The 15772-nt window shown below is 51.6% G+C and overlaps 2 protein-coding genes across 3 annotated transcripts in view; one reads left to right on the forward strand and one right to left on the reverse strand.

Annotated features, from left to right (window-relative positions):
- The window catches only part of Hbg2 (alpha-glucosidase), a 79718-nt gene that overhangs the window by 24828 nt on the left and 39118 nt on the right, over nucleotides 1-15772 (reverse strand). The window lies entirely within an intron of this gene.
- The window catches only part of LOC143429940 (uncharacterized), a 79823-nt gene continuing 72772 nt past the window's right edge, over nucleotides 8722-15772 (forward strand). For both annotated transcript variants that reach the window (XM_076905808.1, XM_076905810.1), the window contains exon 1: nucleotides 8722-8765. The gene's annotated coding sequence lies outside the window, so the exon portion shown is untranslated. The remainder of the gene's footprint in view (nucleotides 8766-15772) is intronic.

Consider the following 15772-nt stretch of genomic DNA (forward strand, 5'->3'; position numbering starts at 1 on the left):
GCGATCCTTCGGACGAACGTGGATGCTCGCGGCACGCCGGAACCGTGGAAAAGTGGAAGGAACAGGAAGACGCGCGTTGATAGCCGGCGGAAACGGCGGTGTTCTTTTCCGGGACGGTGTCAGGTAATCAGGTGTAGCTGGCGGGATAATTTGAAATTGGCCCGAGTCTACGAATGTTTCCCCGCGGAGGTTAGAACGGCAGATTTACACCCCGGCTAACTGCACCACCGGAACTAGACTCCGCTACGGTGCTCTATCCGTCCAACGTGGCCCGCGACCCTTAATTTAGATTCGCACGGATTAACTTCCGCGTCTAACACCCGCTCCCTCCAGCTCCTTTCCCTCCTGAGGCACTTTTTACCCTCTCTCTCTCTCTCTGTTCGTAAACTAAAGTAAACGCAACGCGAACGTCGAATCTCCTCTCCATTTCCACCCTCTCTCTTCTCAAATTAACGCTGCAGATTGAGACAGAGAAAAGGGGGTTAGCTCGATCAGAATTCAAAGTTCTCCTCGTTGACGACGTACGAGGAAGAAACGAGCTCGTTTCTATTTGACGCAGAAAAATCATAGCCAGTTCGGGTTGACTGCATCGATCATGCAAATTGATTAATTAACCGGGGAATGGTCGCGTGCGTTTCTTGTCCCGCAAATGCCCCGGTCGGTGATAACGGTTGTTCACCGTAACTTTTATGGGTTGCTCGATAACGGAATGATTCGATACATCAAACGGGCGTACTTTTTATAGCGGAATCCCGTTAAATATCCCTTCTTCGTTATTCGAACGGTTTCCGTCGCGCGCCTTAAAGTGGCCAGTAAACTTGCAAATATCACGGGACGCGTTAATTTCAAACGGCGCTGTTCCGCGTCGAACGTTTCCTCGTATTCGTATCCGATTCCCTGCCTCGAACCCGATCCCCGTGGCTCGAACAGAATTTTAACGACGCCAGTTTCTCGCGAAATTATGTTATCTTCTCGCGATTAAATCGCTGCGATTTCTAAAGATCGCGTAACAAGCTTTGCGAGCGTAGCGTTGTACACGAGGGGGTATTCATCGACGAAGCTCGGTTCGAAACTAATAAACGACCCTATAGAACCGTCTACCCATTGGCTAGATTGACGATTCTATTCGGATGCAGCTACCGGTTTCGCGGGGCCCACGTGATCGAGGAATATTCATGATCGCACCGTTGTCCCTGGATCGCGAAGGGTCTCTGCGAGCTATCGGCATTAACCTCGTCGAGTCACGCACCACGTTAGAATCCGTTCGAGCTTATCAGCGGTCAGACTCGGCTGTAATTTCGTATTCCGTTAGCCCGTCGCAACGCAATTTCACTCGCGCCGACACCCCCGAAGTCGCCTCGGAATTCTCGTAAATACTCCGTCGAGGAGTATTGTCAAGCGGCCAAAGTAACAGAGACGAACGCCCGTAGCGTCGTTAGAGAGGACGGTTACGATGATACCAGCTTGGAACGAGGGAACTCGGAGTAATTTCGAGCATTCGCAAACAGGTAGGGCAGCCAGGGGGTGGCTGGCGAAAGTGTCGATGCGGAGCAGAGGAGACAAGGTTCACATTTCCTGTCGAATGAAAAATTGGCAAGTTCGCGGGAGAATCCCTCGCGGAGATTGCACGAGAATTACTTCGTTTCACGTTGACGAGTTTGTTCCGCCGCGGTGGATATTAGAGTTGACAGAACTTGAACTGACAAGGAATCCCTCTTTCAATTAACCCTCCAGCGGCGCGAGCTCGCGAGGATTTTGCACGGAAATGGACACCGTCTTACACCCGTCTCCGTTCGAAACAGTTCTTTAATGCCCGTTCTCCTCGCGTCCTCTCCTCCCGTCGTCGCGGAAATTGAAATTCTCATCTTGAATTATCAATTAACTCAATATTGACAGAACGTACGGTATAGTTCGAACACGAGTGGGTATTACGTTTCAGCCACCCTTCGACGCCGCCTCGTCACTTCCACCGTCCATTTCGACGAATATTAATTAACTTAATTTCAATGCCGATATTAATTGAAAATTCGTACGCGCGCAGTTTTTTAACGCGCGCTGTAATTCCAGCCTCTATCGAGGGTCGCGCGCTGTAATAAAATCAAAAATCGTTTCGCGACGATAACGTTCCCAATTAGTTTCCATCGATTTTTCGCTGCTACGTATCGCACATGTTCGATGCGCCAAAAATCGCGATACCGTCGAAAACATAACGGTTGCACCTCCCTTTGTCCGCTAGAGAAAAAAAAAAGATCGAAATTGCGTGACAAAGCGGTGTTGCAGAGATAAGTGAAGTTAGTGAGCATTTTTCAAATGTTTTTCCGTATACGCAAATCGAACAAATTTTTTTTCTCGTTCATCGTCGACAGCGAAAAAAATAAAATTGATTCTCGTATCCTTTGATGATGCTCGCAGTTCATCGAAAACGGGGAGAACACGGTTACACGAGAACGCCATTCATACGACTGGTAATGAACGAACCGAGCTATCCGGTAGCGGTGAATTACTCGTACAGTGGTTTTCGTCTTCACCCGATAAGTGTGCCCTTATACTCGAGCGTCGCTCGCGCATCGACTGCGCGATCTGCAAATTTCGACTGACCATCGATTCGTGGGGGTAGCTGCTCTCAGCTGCGGGAGATTGGCTTCTGCGAGGACGGAAACGACGACCGTTTCGTTCAATTTTCATTCCCGCCCGGTAACGTTCGACTAACTGTATTATATCGCGGTTAATTAATTCGTTAACGAACTTGTTAAATGCGCCCCGCGACCGCAACTAAACTGTTAGCCAAGAAACTATCGCAAAAGTTGAAGGGGGCAGGCAAAGTTTCGCGTAACGACCGTGCGAACCTATTTCGCTTACGCGAATCGTTAATAAATTTTTATCAGATTAGAAAGTTACCGGATACATTGACGTGCTGGGTGCTAAACGAAACTCTCGACAAATTTATGCCAGCCACTTCGAAGGACCACGCGGCCCGCGCCCCGGTTCAATAATTAATGATCGAGAACTATGTTTCGACCGCTTTTCAACTAGCTAATTACAGTTTGACCCGAGTAATTGGATCGGTTGCCGAATGTCGATTGGTTTGGAAGTGGTGTCGAACCGCTTGAACCGTTCGCGTTTTGTCGTCTGGACGTGCGAGCGAGTCCTTCGAACGCGCGTTCGTCTTTAGGCTCGATGATGGTTGACCCACATAGGGGAACAGACGCGGATTCGTTGCTGATGGAGCGCTTTGTTTGGAGAGCGATCGAGCCTCGCGGCAGACGAGCAAGATTTAAGGGAGATTAATCGTCCATCCGATTTAGCTCACCGGTTAGGTTACGTTTACACTCCGGATGCGATTTAATTCAGTCCCGCATATCCGTTCGATCTTTTCACGAACGAAAGATATACACATTTTCAGCAATAAATTTTCTTCATTCTCCGTTTCGCTTACGCGGAGCAATAAAGCATACCGTATATCTTCTCGCGCAGGTTAGCTGAATTTTTTCCCTTGCTTGTTCACCGTCCACTTGCGCCAACAATTTATAATACGCACCTACATTCCAAACGAGGCGAGCGTTGTCGCAATGCGTTTTAAATTCACCGGCAAATAACCAGCATCCGATGCAGCGAGGCAAACCAGGGGATGGTTCACGCGTGAAACCACGAAGAAACGCAACGCGTGAATGATTGAAGCGAGCACGGATACGAGGGACAAGATGGATCGCGACGAGGAAAACTTCGCAACCCAGGAAGCTCACCCCGCGTCGTTTCATTCGTCCAACGTAAAATTTTGAAAACGTCCAAGGGGCTTCGAGCAGAGATATTGGATGACGTCGGAGCCCACGACATTAATCCAAAGGATAGCACGATTTCTTCGTGCGCGAGGTCGCTCCGTCGAATGTAAACTTCTAATCAGCAACGACACAGAGACGGCGGACGAGAGAGGGAAACGTAAATCCTTTGCCGATAATCACTGGAATTCCTCCGGTAAATAGAACCGAGGCCAGGGCTCGGAGCGACCGGGCAACTTGCCAAAGCCTCGCCACCGCCGAGAATCTTTCCGTGGCAAGGATCCGCCGGTCTAGCCCGGTTTATCCGCCCGTTCCGTGGTTGCACCCCGTTGCGTCGCGTCTGGCAATTGCAATCGCATCGGCGAAGAACCGCTCCGCCGTACCGCGGGTACACGGCCAACCGTGTCCCGGGTTCCCGAATAATTCCAGTCTAATCGTCCGCGCTCGAGCCTGGATTATTCTTGCATTCGGATCGACTGTCCCCGACGACGGCAGTCACAGTTTGGCGTTCCAGCTTCTCGGTCGGACTCTGCCTTAACGTGGCGGGAACTCAGGTAATTCTCAGATTAATCAGCCGCTACGTCCAAGCACTCTCAAGATTTTAGGACGAAAACCTCGGGACGTGGATGGTTCGAGGGAAATTGAAACGTCACGTTCCGGGCAAAGAGGATCTTTACGCGAGTCTCGAGAGCTCTGAGAGACAAAACCCACCGAATGGTCCGTGTGGCGGTGAAAACGGGTCTGGCTGTTGTGGCCAACCGTGGTATCGAAGGGAGAGCGCAAGGTTCCGCACGAAGAGGTTTTTTTTCCGCGAAACAGCCGGATTCGCACGCCCCATAGAGCTCGAACGCGGAAACGGCGCGAGGGGTGGCGGCAGGAAAGGGAAACAGCTCGAACGCAGACGGAAAACTGAATTATTCTTATGGCGTGTATTATGGCCGCAGCGTGGTTTCCTTTCGGAAAAGTTGGCCAGCGCCCCGTGTAATGGCGTTCGCGCGGCGTGTCTCGTGAAGAGGATTACGCGCTGACCCGGCGGTAGTTTCGCCTCGCGTTCCACGCGCTATGGCTATTTTTCATCTCTGCCCCGGGCATTTCCCCCCTATCCGCGGCTAAGTAATTTTGAAAACAGCAGAGTGCCGGTGCACAGAGCGATCCCACCCCCTCTCTCCGCCTTCGTAAACGCATTATGCCTCGACGCGCGCAGCGAGCGCCGCTGCTTCTTCACCGGTTTTACAGGAGTTAAACGGTGTACGCGGTACACGCGCGAGGAAGAGAGCGAGGGAATCTGATACGCGTTAATTACGTGAAACTTGTCGTCGTTCCCCCGTTACGCCTAGCTGATAACGCGTCATAGGGAGCGCTCATGAATATTTCATCCGCCGCTCGATTCGCGTCCGTTCGCTCCCAGCAGCCATCTTGGTACCATTCTAATCATTAAAGTTACCGCGCGCAAACATCATTTGCCGCCGCTTTCGGCAACGAGCGAGCCGGGTGCGCGAGATCGAGAGAGGCCAACGCTCCAGCGACGACGGAAAGCGATACATCATCAAAAGTTGGCCAACTGTCTGCAACATCTGTCATCCCATCGAGCTCAACCGAATTTCAATCGCACGCATCGTTCCTTAAAGGGCTATCGGCCGCGCAGGCACGTCGGAAGATCGATCATCCAACCTTGCGCAAATTCGAGGTCCTTCGTTCGACGACACGCCACCGTGAACCACCAGACCCGCGCCTTATCGGACGAGGGTACACGAATCGCAAAAAAAGTTTAATCGGCTCAGCCGAACCGCTCGAGCGAACCGATGGGAGATAATTGAAATCCACGCGTAAAGCCAGCCCACTCCGGAGATTGCCATTAATTAGAGCCATAGATCACTCGGCATGGTTTGTGACAACCGGCTAGATCCTCGAACCCCTCTCGCGCCAGCCAGGCTACCTGGCTCGTCTTTACCCTGACGCTGCTTATGCAACCGGTATCTCGACCGTTCACGCCGCTGCGACCGGGTCCGCCGATAACGTATCTATCCAGCAGGATTGCACAACCTGTCCGCGGTATCGTCTGAAACGGATCTTGAATTAGCTGGCACGGATCAGCAATAACTGGCCGCTCCGCGTATCAACTAGACGCTCGCAGCCTGCCACGGTTCTCCCTGCGAATCGTCAACAGGAAGAGATCGCACGAGAGGGAACTTAAAGTATCCCCTTCGTTCCGTTACTTCGCGCCACAAATCTTCCTTTGCGCTAGCGGCGGTAAAAATTGCCAGCGATCACGGCCGCCGCTTGGGGCAATTCCTGCAACGGCCCCACGGTAAACGGTTGTTAAAGCACATTCGTCATTAGCGCGCCGCCATTCAACGTAATACACCGACCGGATGGCCCCTGGAAGCGCGATACCGTATGTCTTCCTTCAACCAAAACGGATCCCTCTCACGAATTACTAGCCCCGGGAACTACCGGGTATCGGCAACAGTTATCCGTATCAAGGTGGACGCTCCTACAGATTTTCCTATTCATGAATCACCAGTCTGACCGAGGCCAATACCCGTGAATTCCCGTTTTCCGAGTCGGGTCGGCGAGTTATCGTCGAAATTGCTGGCTGTGCGGCCCCGCGCAACCGATCGAGCGACCGCCTCGAAAGGACCCTGGCACCTTTCGACATCTCGACGCCCACGGTACCGTGGTCCGAGATGCGAAAGTTTTCGCGTGGAACTATTTTTGCTCGAAAGGTATCTCCTTTAACGGAGTGAAAATTTGTTATCAAAAAGTTTCACGGTATCGCGTTCATTGTCGACGAAACAACCGTCCCGTTGTCCCCAGCTGGACGCTATCAGCGAGCCACTTTTTTCAGCGATAAGTATGCAACGGTGACGGGGAAAAAGTTGGTATCCGGGGCTGAGGAAAGCGTCGTTGCTCGCAATTACTGAACGCGAGACGAACGAGGAGAGACGGGAATAAAGGAGGGCGAGTCGGGACAGCGAGATTCTAGACGAATCTCTCGCGGCAGAAATCAGCTGGAGCGTGGTTAAGTCGTCGAGAGCGTCGCGCGAATATTAGGAATACGTAAGAAAAATCTGAATATAAATACAGGATGTTACTACTACGAGAGCGTGAAAAGGCGAGACGACCACAGAGGAGAACCGGAATATATAAATGAAGAGGTTCGACGAAAGCCGCGAGAGAGCAAAGGGACGCGAAGAGGGGTGGAAGCCCCGAGGGAGGTACGCGAATAAAGAAACGAGGGACGCCGGTGGAGAAAAGAATACACGTCGAAGGAATGAAGACACAGAGGAGCGTGACGCCGAGGAAGATCCTCCTCTCTAATTTCTACCTGTAAAAACAGGGCGCGGGAAAAGGGCAAACGTAAACAGAGACGGCGAGGTAGGGTACGCGAGCAGGAAGTACCGCGGTGAAAACGGACAAACGAACATAGGTAGATGATACGGTAGATACCGGGAAACAAAGCCGGGTTGAAATTTACAGAGAGAAACAGTTAGGGTGCGGAGGGTGGAGATCGGCGATAGGGACGTCGAGGGTGGACACCGGGGAGAGAGAAAATAAGAGAAATTGAAGAGGTAGCGGGGGGAAAGAGAGATCTTTGGCCGTGGTAACGGAGAAGGAGGCGAGGCTGGAGGAAGAAGATGGTGTCTCAAGTAGCGGCGGTCCTATGGAAAAGCTTTTTTCATTAAAGTACAGAAAATCTTTTTAAGGGATATAAAAGACCGACTCACGGAATTCCTTTGGTCGACCCGAGTCCCGGCCAGCGAAATTGCCGGCTGCGATGCGAGGGGAAGGAAGCGACTTGATAAAGGGAGAAACAAAGCCAAGGAAACGGACAAGGACCGAGCGTGGCTCGGTGGGGGATGGGTTGTTGGAGGCAGCGTGAAGTGGCGACGAGCCATGGGGTTGGAGACGGGGATGATAAGTGGGTAGAGGATGAGGAAATAAGAGCGGGTTTCACCGTCCTAGCGAAATTCCGTGTTAATGTCATTCACGGTCGATCGCTGGCACAAAAGAGAGACGACGTCGGAGCATTCCACTTTTAGAAAATTGTGCACCGTGTACGTCTTTGCGCGACTCACGGTGCACGGCCGGCTGCGTCCTCCTCGATCGAATTTCGCCGTTGGATACTTCGGACGCCCTTTCCGCGACGGAATGCACGGCAAAAATTAACGAGCCAAGAGGTTCGAGCAGGAGAATTCGTTTGATATTCTTGGATCCGCGTCGCTCGCCTAGGACTGCGCAGGATCAATCGCGGACGTTCGATTACTCGTTGCACCGTCCCGGGACGCCGGGATGAAATATTTCCGAAGGAAAGCAAAGCTCGGGAAAGTAGTTGTAAAAAGAAACGAAGAAAAAAGGAGGAAACGGAAAACGGAAATCCTTGAAACGTATTGCGCATGACTGGAACTGTTCCGAAACCGTGAAATAAGGAGTCGAAGCACAAGCGTTTGGTAAGTTTCCTGAACGACGGCAAGAAAACGCTTTATCGAGTCCCTCGGCAAACGTCCGCCTGAAGAGGATCTCTTTTTACGTCCACGTCGCGTTCTATCCGCTCCTGGCGTGTTTCGCTGGCATTAAGTCGCGCGGCGACAGCTAGTTTAAATTTTCAGAAATTCGCCCCGACGTCTGCTGTCGCTAATCGACGTCCCCCATGAAGTCTCGAATTTATACCTCGCCTGGAAACGCTGCACCTCTTTAATTTCGTTCCCCAACTTCGTTAGAGGAGATAGTCCGACGCGATCTGGCGACATTCGAGTATCGCGTAGCGACGTGGAGATTCGCGGACCAACAACTTTATTCCCGAGCCGCCGTTTCTCGAAAGCGATACTACGTTTCATCGACGCGGGGATTCGCGAAATAATACTCGAAATAGAATATTCCCCTTCCGCTACGACTAAACGTGAATCGAATCTTCTGTTATAGATATACACGCAGGCGGTGTACAGCCTCCTTGGCGCGGAGCAGCCTCGAATCGACCTGCATTTATCGGTGAGTGAAAGAAAAATATCGATGCAGAAGAGAAGCGTACGCATACGGGTGGATTGCGAGAGCCACAAATCTCGTTGGTTACGGTTAGAGGACCGGGGGGCTGGATTTAATTAATAGCGTCTCGGCTGGCAATCGACGCAACGAGGTAATTTGACGTGGTCGCGTGATCGATATCGACGCGATACGCGTCCATGGAAATGGCCTAATTCTCGATACTTCCACGATCTATTCACCAGTCGTGAAAAATGCATCGACTAAATAAAACTGCAATAACGGATCGTTCGATCCGATTGTATCCGGTTTTTTTTGTCGCTCCGCGTATGGTATGAAAAATTAATAAAGTAGAGATAGAGCTCGTAGAGTCGCAAAGAGACTGGCGAAAAGGGTGGATCGAGTCGCATTCTTTTACCGTGTTTGAATTTCTTCGCATGAAAGCAGCTTCTTCGTTGCGTCGGACGTCCCGTTCGATCCCTAAGAATCGCGAGGAAGCGTTCGCCAACACGCGTTCGTATCGCGAAGCGTCGCTCTTTTTTATTTCCTCTCTTCTCCGTTTTTTTTTCTTCTTTTCTTACTCTCTTTTTTGCAACCGGAGAGCGCGGAGAGGGGACGGTAGACGACGTCGAGAAATTGAATCGTCCAGATGGAAATTCGCGTCAATACGGCCGCGTTCGTGTGGGTGGCCCTTTCAGCGAGGGCCGTGTACCCGTGCATATATCGTTTTCCATACACGAGCGCCTCGGAAGTTATAGAAATCCGGCGCGCGCGATTCGGATCGTAAAGCTGCTGGACATTGAAAATGGAATTTGAGGGATGACGGGTCGGGGAAATTTTGACTTGGCCGTTGAAACAACGCGCGCCGTCGCGCTCTTATTTCCCAGACGTTCACCGACTCCCGACAGCCTCTCCGTCTTTGCTGCCGCGTTTCCAATTTCTCGCCCTTCACCGAGTCCGAAGATTCTCGCAGAAATTTTTGCGCCACTTGCCCGTCGAATTTGCGGAATGTTTTTCGAAAATGCACTCGAAGTCTGGGCTGGGAAAAGGGGTCGAGCGTGATGAAACCTGGCGTCCAGACAGTCTGGCTGGCAGGATCGCGCGCGTTTGCAAAGCGTAAAAAACGTGTAAATAGTGTACAGAGACCTGCGAACTGTAAAAAATGAAGAGGCGAGAGCATTTCGTGAATAGCTGTGCAAACGAGGATGTGCAGGACTCGGAGCTGTTTAGGCGGGGTTTGGAATGGGGCGCATCTTCACGGTAGCCGGTGCGCTTCGGTACCATCGCGAAAATTCACAACGTACCGTCCGGTGTATCATCGCGCGAAACTAGCAATTCATCAAGGTAGAAAAAAAAAAATATTCACCGTCGAATGGCTCTTCCCGGCTGTCCAACGTTGGCGACAAAAGTGATATTAATGCCGCGTAATTGATCAAAAGTAATACGAATACCAGAGCCCACTAATTTTCATACAACCCTCCCATTACCGCGCATGGGAATCGCCAAATTATGAAATGTATTAAACATTCCGCGCATTTCTTGCTCATGAATCGACGCTACGCTGCCGCGCGACTAATTACGAGCCTTTCGTTTCCATCGATAAATCGTAAAAATCGCACGGTACAACCGCGACGATTTTCGTGGATGGTACAGCGTCGGGACGTGTGTTTTCCTTCCTCGAAAATGTTCTTCCACCCGCCCAGAAAGCCTTTTCTCCCGACGCGCGCGGAACGTGTACTTTCGCGAACATCCGAACGAAATGGCATCGAATTTCCAGCGTCGAATGGACCTCGTTCGCCGTCGTATCGCGTCGAACGTATTCTCGACGAACCAACGGCAACAACGCCATTAATTATCATCTCGAACGAGTCAGCGTTTCCATGAAACGCACCTCTGTCCTCTCCTCTTAGAGAGTGAATTTTATATTCCACTCGGCAACCGACACAATTTACCCCGTTTTTCCGACGGATAAACGTTGAGCCCGCGCGCTCGAAAACGCGAGCCACGTCTGCACGGGGGATAAAAAAAGGGGAAAAAATGGAGACACGCGAAACGTGACCGCGAGCACTTCCGTGACACGCGTCTCACGCGACACCGTTGGTAGGCTCGGGAAAATTCATCCGTGGAGAACGGATTCACGGTTGATTATACGGTGATTCACGCGTTTTAAACATTTCGCCACGCCATGCCAGCCGGAGGCCGCGGGACTGGGCCATTTCGGGGAAACGAACGATCCTAAAACTTTTTACGGCTGCTCGCGTCACGTTACGGGGGCGTAGATCGCACGACTCTGATATCGAGTACGAATTGGCTCGCCTCTATTAGCTACTTAAACGGTTTCCCAAGATTTTCGAAGGTTCGCAATGCCCGAGAGATCGCAGCGTACAATGCTCGCTCGCTGAGAAATTGGAACCGTACACGGTGTCACGCTCGCAGCGGTTAAACGGGGTCGAAGGTGGCGATCATTCTTCACGTACGAGCGAATCGTCGTTATCTACGACCGGAAAGAACGTGCAGTCATAATTGCTTCCTGTAATGCACCGAAAGCGCCGAGGGAGACATCGAGTTTCCCGGGTCCCCGTGCAAAAGCAATCGTACATTCTCGTACATCACGCACCTGGCTACATAATGCTCGGGACGCAATCTTACCGTGCTGTACACGCGCGCCAAGATCGTATCGAGTTTTCTGAATAATTTCACACTTAACGCTCGCCCCGTGAAATCTCTACTTTTCCATCGAGCTCCAAACAAGATTAAAAGAATTTAGAATAAAGAGAACGAGAGAGAGAAGAAGAAGAAGGACACGCAGTTAGTTGCAAAGGAGATAATATTTATTTCACTGGCACCCCACAACTTACCGAGCAGTTTCGGGCTTCTCGTAGAACGAAACACCATTAAAGCGACGGTTCCCTGTACGGAGGAACGATATCAAGAGAGATCTCGACGCGGGAAATCGACGTCGTCGTGGTTTTCTATAGGGTAAAGTGATATCGGAGGGAACCGTCGCAACGGGGAGAAGGTGGAACGCGGAAGGCAACTTTCGACGGGGAAAATAAATATTATATCGATGGCATTTACCGCGAGACGCAATGGGAAGGTGTGAACAGCCAACAGAGAACTAAATTGTACGAATCACGGCCGATTCTAGCAAAATCGATTCCGTGAAAAACCGTCGCCTATCACGATCGACGAACGATCAATTTGTTCCCCGATACGGCGCCATTGAGAGCCTCGAGGCGTGGAAAATCGAGATCGAGAAAGTGGCGTCCCGTGTTCGTTCCCGATGTCGGCCAACCTCGCACCTGGGCTTCGCGTTCGAATAGAGACACGTAGGCAGGGCGCGCGTTACGCGTCTTACGTCGTCACGCTGGCCATGCGCCCTCGAGGGTGCGCGCGTGCATTTCGGTGCATGTGTGCACGGACAGGCATATATGCATATATCAAAGACCAACGTCGGTGCTCGGTAGACCGGCGAACCACGCAGCAATGCATCAAGCCTAGTAATTTATAGCGGGGCGATTAACCCCTTCGCGTCCGTTGCCTCCCTCCACCAGGGGAAGATCTGAAAGTCAGATCTGCTGGCTGACTCCCTAATATACACGCGTCAAGATATACTTCACGGGGATCCATGATGAGTAGTCCTCCGATGCTGCACTGTTCGCCACGGGTTTCTTCGTCCCGGTTTCGCGGTGCGGCTTCCGAACGCTCGAAGGCGAAGAGTATGATCGATCGTTCCACCGACGATTCGTCCGCTGAACGAAAAGAAAAAACAGCGTAAAGTATGCAACCGGTTCGTTTATCTTCGCTCATCGGTGATAAATCGCGGGGATGGATCGATGCGAGTGGTTCCATCAAATGTTTACGAGCGACCACGATAATTGCGCTTTTAAATAAACCCAGAACGTCGCCTAGAGTGGGACGCTTATAGGAAGAGATAGCAAGCTGTACAACGTGGAATCACGCCGGTAATTATGTTTTACGATTGTAGACAAGCATTTTGATCGAACGAGAATAAGTGTCGATAAAATCGAATGTCGGTGAAGTGCGCCGTAGAGCGGCGAATCGAGTACACGGCTCGCGCAATAACATGAACAAAGTACCCGGGATGCACCGCCTTCGGGATTTCTTTGATGCATTACGTAGACACGATTTAATTTGATTTCTCTCTCTCTCTCACTGTCTCTCGACAGAAGACCCTCCCTTGATGGATAGCGAGCTGCTGCGTTCCATGAACATTAATTATTGTTATCGTTTCATCCGCAGCGACGAGGTTACGCGTGCATCGGTAAGGGACGATTTCACGGACGACTGTGCGCATTAACTAACTTAATTGTCAAAGGTACCCTAGGCGGGTCTGATCGCCTCTTCGAATAGCGCGGTAATTGCAATTAATCAGTAGGGGCAAACCTGCACGTTTCCTCCTGTTATCGGGTGTCCTTCCCGCGGAGCTGTCTTTAATTTAAGTGGGCAACGACGGCGCGAGGCCGTGAAAGGGGCACTGCTACCCCTGGCTTGCCTCTCGACTCGTTATCGCGACCTTTGTAGATCGCAGGGCGCGCTGTTGCATTTCTATTTGCGAACCCCCGACCGTTTTAATCCCGCCGGCCGGTAAATCATTTCATTCGCATCCGGGTAAAAATCGATCAGAGTCTATTTCGGGTGGCTGTCTGCTCGCGTAAGGGGATGAATGTTTCAAAGCATCGACGTCGGGAAACTGCTACCGGTTCCGTCCGTCCTTTACGCGCGGACAAATTAAATTCCCCGGGGCGAGAGAGGAGGAGAACGGCGACGAGGCGAGGTTGATTTGTCAGCGTGGAAAAAAAGGCGCGTTAATGGAGGACGGGAGCGGAGCGGTATCGGTGGCTCGTACGTAATTCTCATCTCCGAATTTCGTATCCGGCTCCCGTGCATTCATCTCCTATTCAGAGTGCGCACGTAGCCTGCGCGGTGTTCGCCGGTTGGCATCAAAGCTCGTACGTAGCAAGGCAAACGCGCGCGGAACGTGCGGGTGGAGCGCGCGTTACCCTTATCGCGGCCGGGCCGTGCCACGACATCCGGTAATGCAACCCCTTCCGTAACCGGGACGGGTCCGCGCGCGCACGCGCCCTCGTAAAATTTCGTATCTCGACGACTGGCGACTGGCTCTGCGACGACAGCGAACGCCAGCCAAGTTGAACGGGGACAAGCGTTGTTAGCTCTATAGCCTCGATTTTATTCAACTGTTTCCTTGTCTCGAGCACGACTAATTCAAGAGGAGCATGTATATAGCCGTGCCCCGTCGTGTCGGCGAAGCTGTTCCTCCACGCTCTCGCTCTTCGTCGTTTCAAGTGGCCCAGTGGTTGCGAACGCGTCCTGACAATCCTCTTACGAAAGGTTCCAGACGATGCTCTATTCGGTATCGCGGAGATCGAGTTTCTTCATCGACCGTCCGCGGCAAGATTGCGATGATGAATGAACCGAGACGACCGATAACCTGGTCGGTTGATAAGCCGCGCGAGCGAAGGGTGAAACGGTAGGCTCGCTCTATAAAAGTAGCGCCACACCGCTGAGCGCGGAGCAGTCGTTTCTTCGGCTTTCTTTTCATCGAGCCGCGGTGTCGCGTACAGCGAGGCTCGTATATTTTTATTTGACACAGTTCGCCTCGCGATATCAAGTAATGGACGTCCATCCTCAATGGACCATCTGGCGCATCTGCCTAAACGGTGTCGCCCGAGGGCCGACAGCGAGCTAGCGATCTTGGGACATTCACTGGAAATGAGGGCCACGCGCGTGTATGACGCGCAGAGAGGAACCAGAGACGGAGATTCTCACAATGCATCACTGAAAAACGATACGTTGTCCTTTTTGCTGGTTTTATTCTCGCTGAAACGTCACTCGGCCGTCGCGCAGCTCCAATAATGAAAGTGACTGAGATCCGATGCACCGCTAACAGAAACAGCTAACGACAAAGCATTCACTCGCTCTCCCTCTCTCTCTCTCTCCCTTTCTCTCTGCGCGTGCTCTTTTTAAACGACGCAGAGAACGTGCCACTTGAATTGTCGCGTGCAAACACCTTTCTAAACGGGCAGAGCAAAGCATTCGAGGGCGCGTTCGGGACGGCAGGGATGACCGTAAAGAGGAAGCACCGGCCGCTGGAAATCGAGGAGATCCGGAACTTCTTGAAGATGCCGGCCACGAATTTACCCTGACCGCGAGCACGCCGGAAAATCAAATCCCAGCGGAGAGTGGCGGAGTCTTTCCACTGGTCCCGTGGCGAATACTTTTGCAGACGCGAGCGAAAACTTTCGCCGGTCGGTAAACGAGTCAAGGAAACTTCCTGTCCTAGCAGCCAGCCGGGTGAAGGAGGGGCTACCGTAGAATCGCGGCGATGAAAAAGGATACGATATCGCGTACGAATATTCGTCCAAGTTCGCTCGTCGTACGCCAGCCTTTTACGATCGTCACGGTTTATTGGACGACTGCGAACGCTGCGGGGACGTCGACGTCGCTCGTTCGATTTTCTTCCGAGTTTCTCTATTAGCGCGCGAGCCGCGAGTCTGAATTAGAAATCTCGCGGATTTCAATATTTATCGCCAAGGCAAACTCCTCGATTATTTACCTCGGCATCTTTGGAATTAGCTTCACTTGATTTAGTCGATCCCTTCGGAATCCTAAGCCGAAACTAACTCGTGGATTCGCGGACTTTGCCGCTTGACGCCAGTAAATAATTGCCGGTATCAGCTGAACCTAAGTTAAACTTGCTAAATAATTTCCGGTATCAGAAAATAATTAATTACCTCGAGGCGATACTCGAAGCTTTCGATATTTCTCCGGCTGCTAACTCGGAATAAAATCGACCGGACCCTACCGGAACATTCTGCGTTCGCTTGCCCGAAATGCACAATTTTCGAATCCGCCGGAAACGAATCGAGACTCCCCCGTAGGAGGCTCGAGGGAAAGAATGGACGTCGGTATTGCTGTTCCGTGACCGTGACGGGACGAGTAAATGTACCGTGTATTCTGCAAGTACTCTTGAA

The sequence above is a fragment of the Xylocopa sonorina genome, chromosome 12 (genome assembly GCF_050948175.1).
Source record: "Xylocopa sonorina isolate GNS202 chromosome 12, iyXylSono1_principal, whole genome shotgun sequence".
Lineage (NCBI taxonomy): Eukaryota > Metazoa > Arthropoda > Insecta > Hymenoptera > Apidae > Xylocopa > Xylocopa sonorina.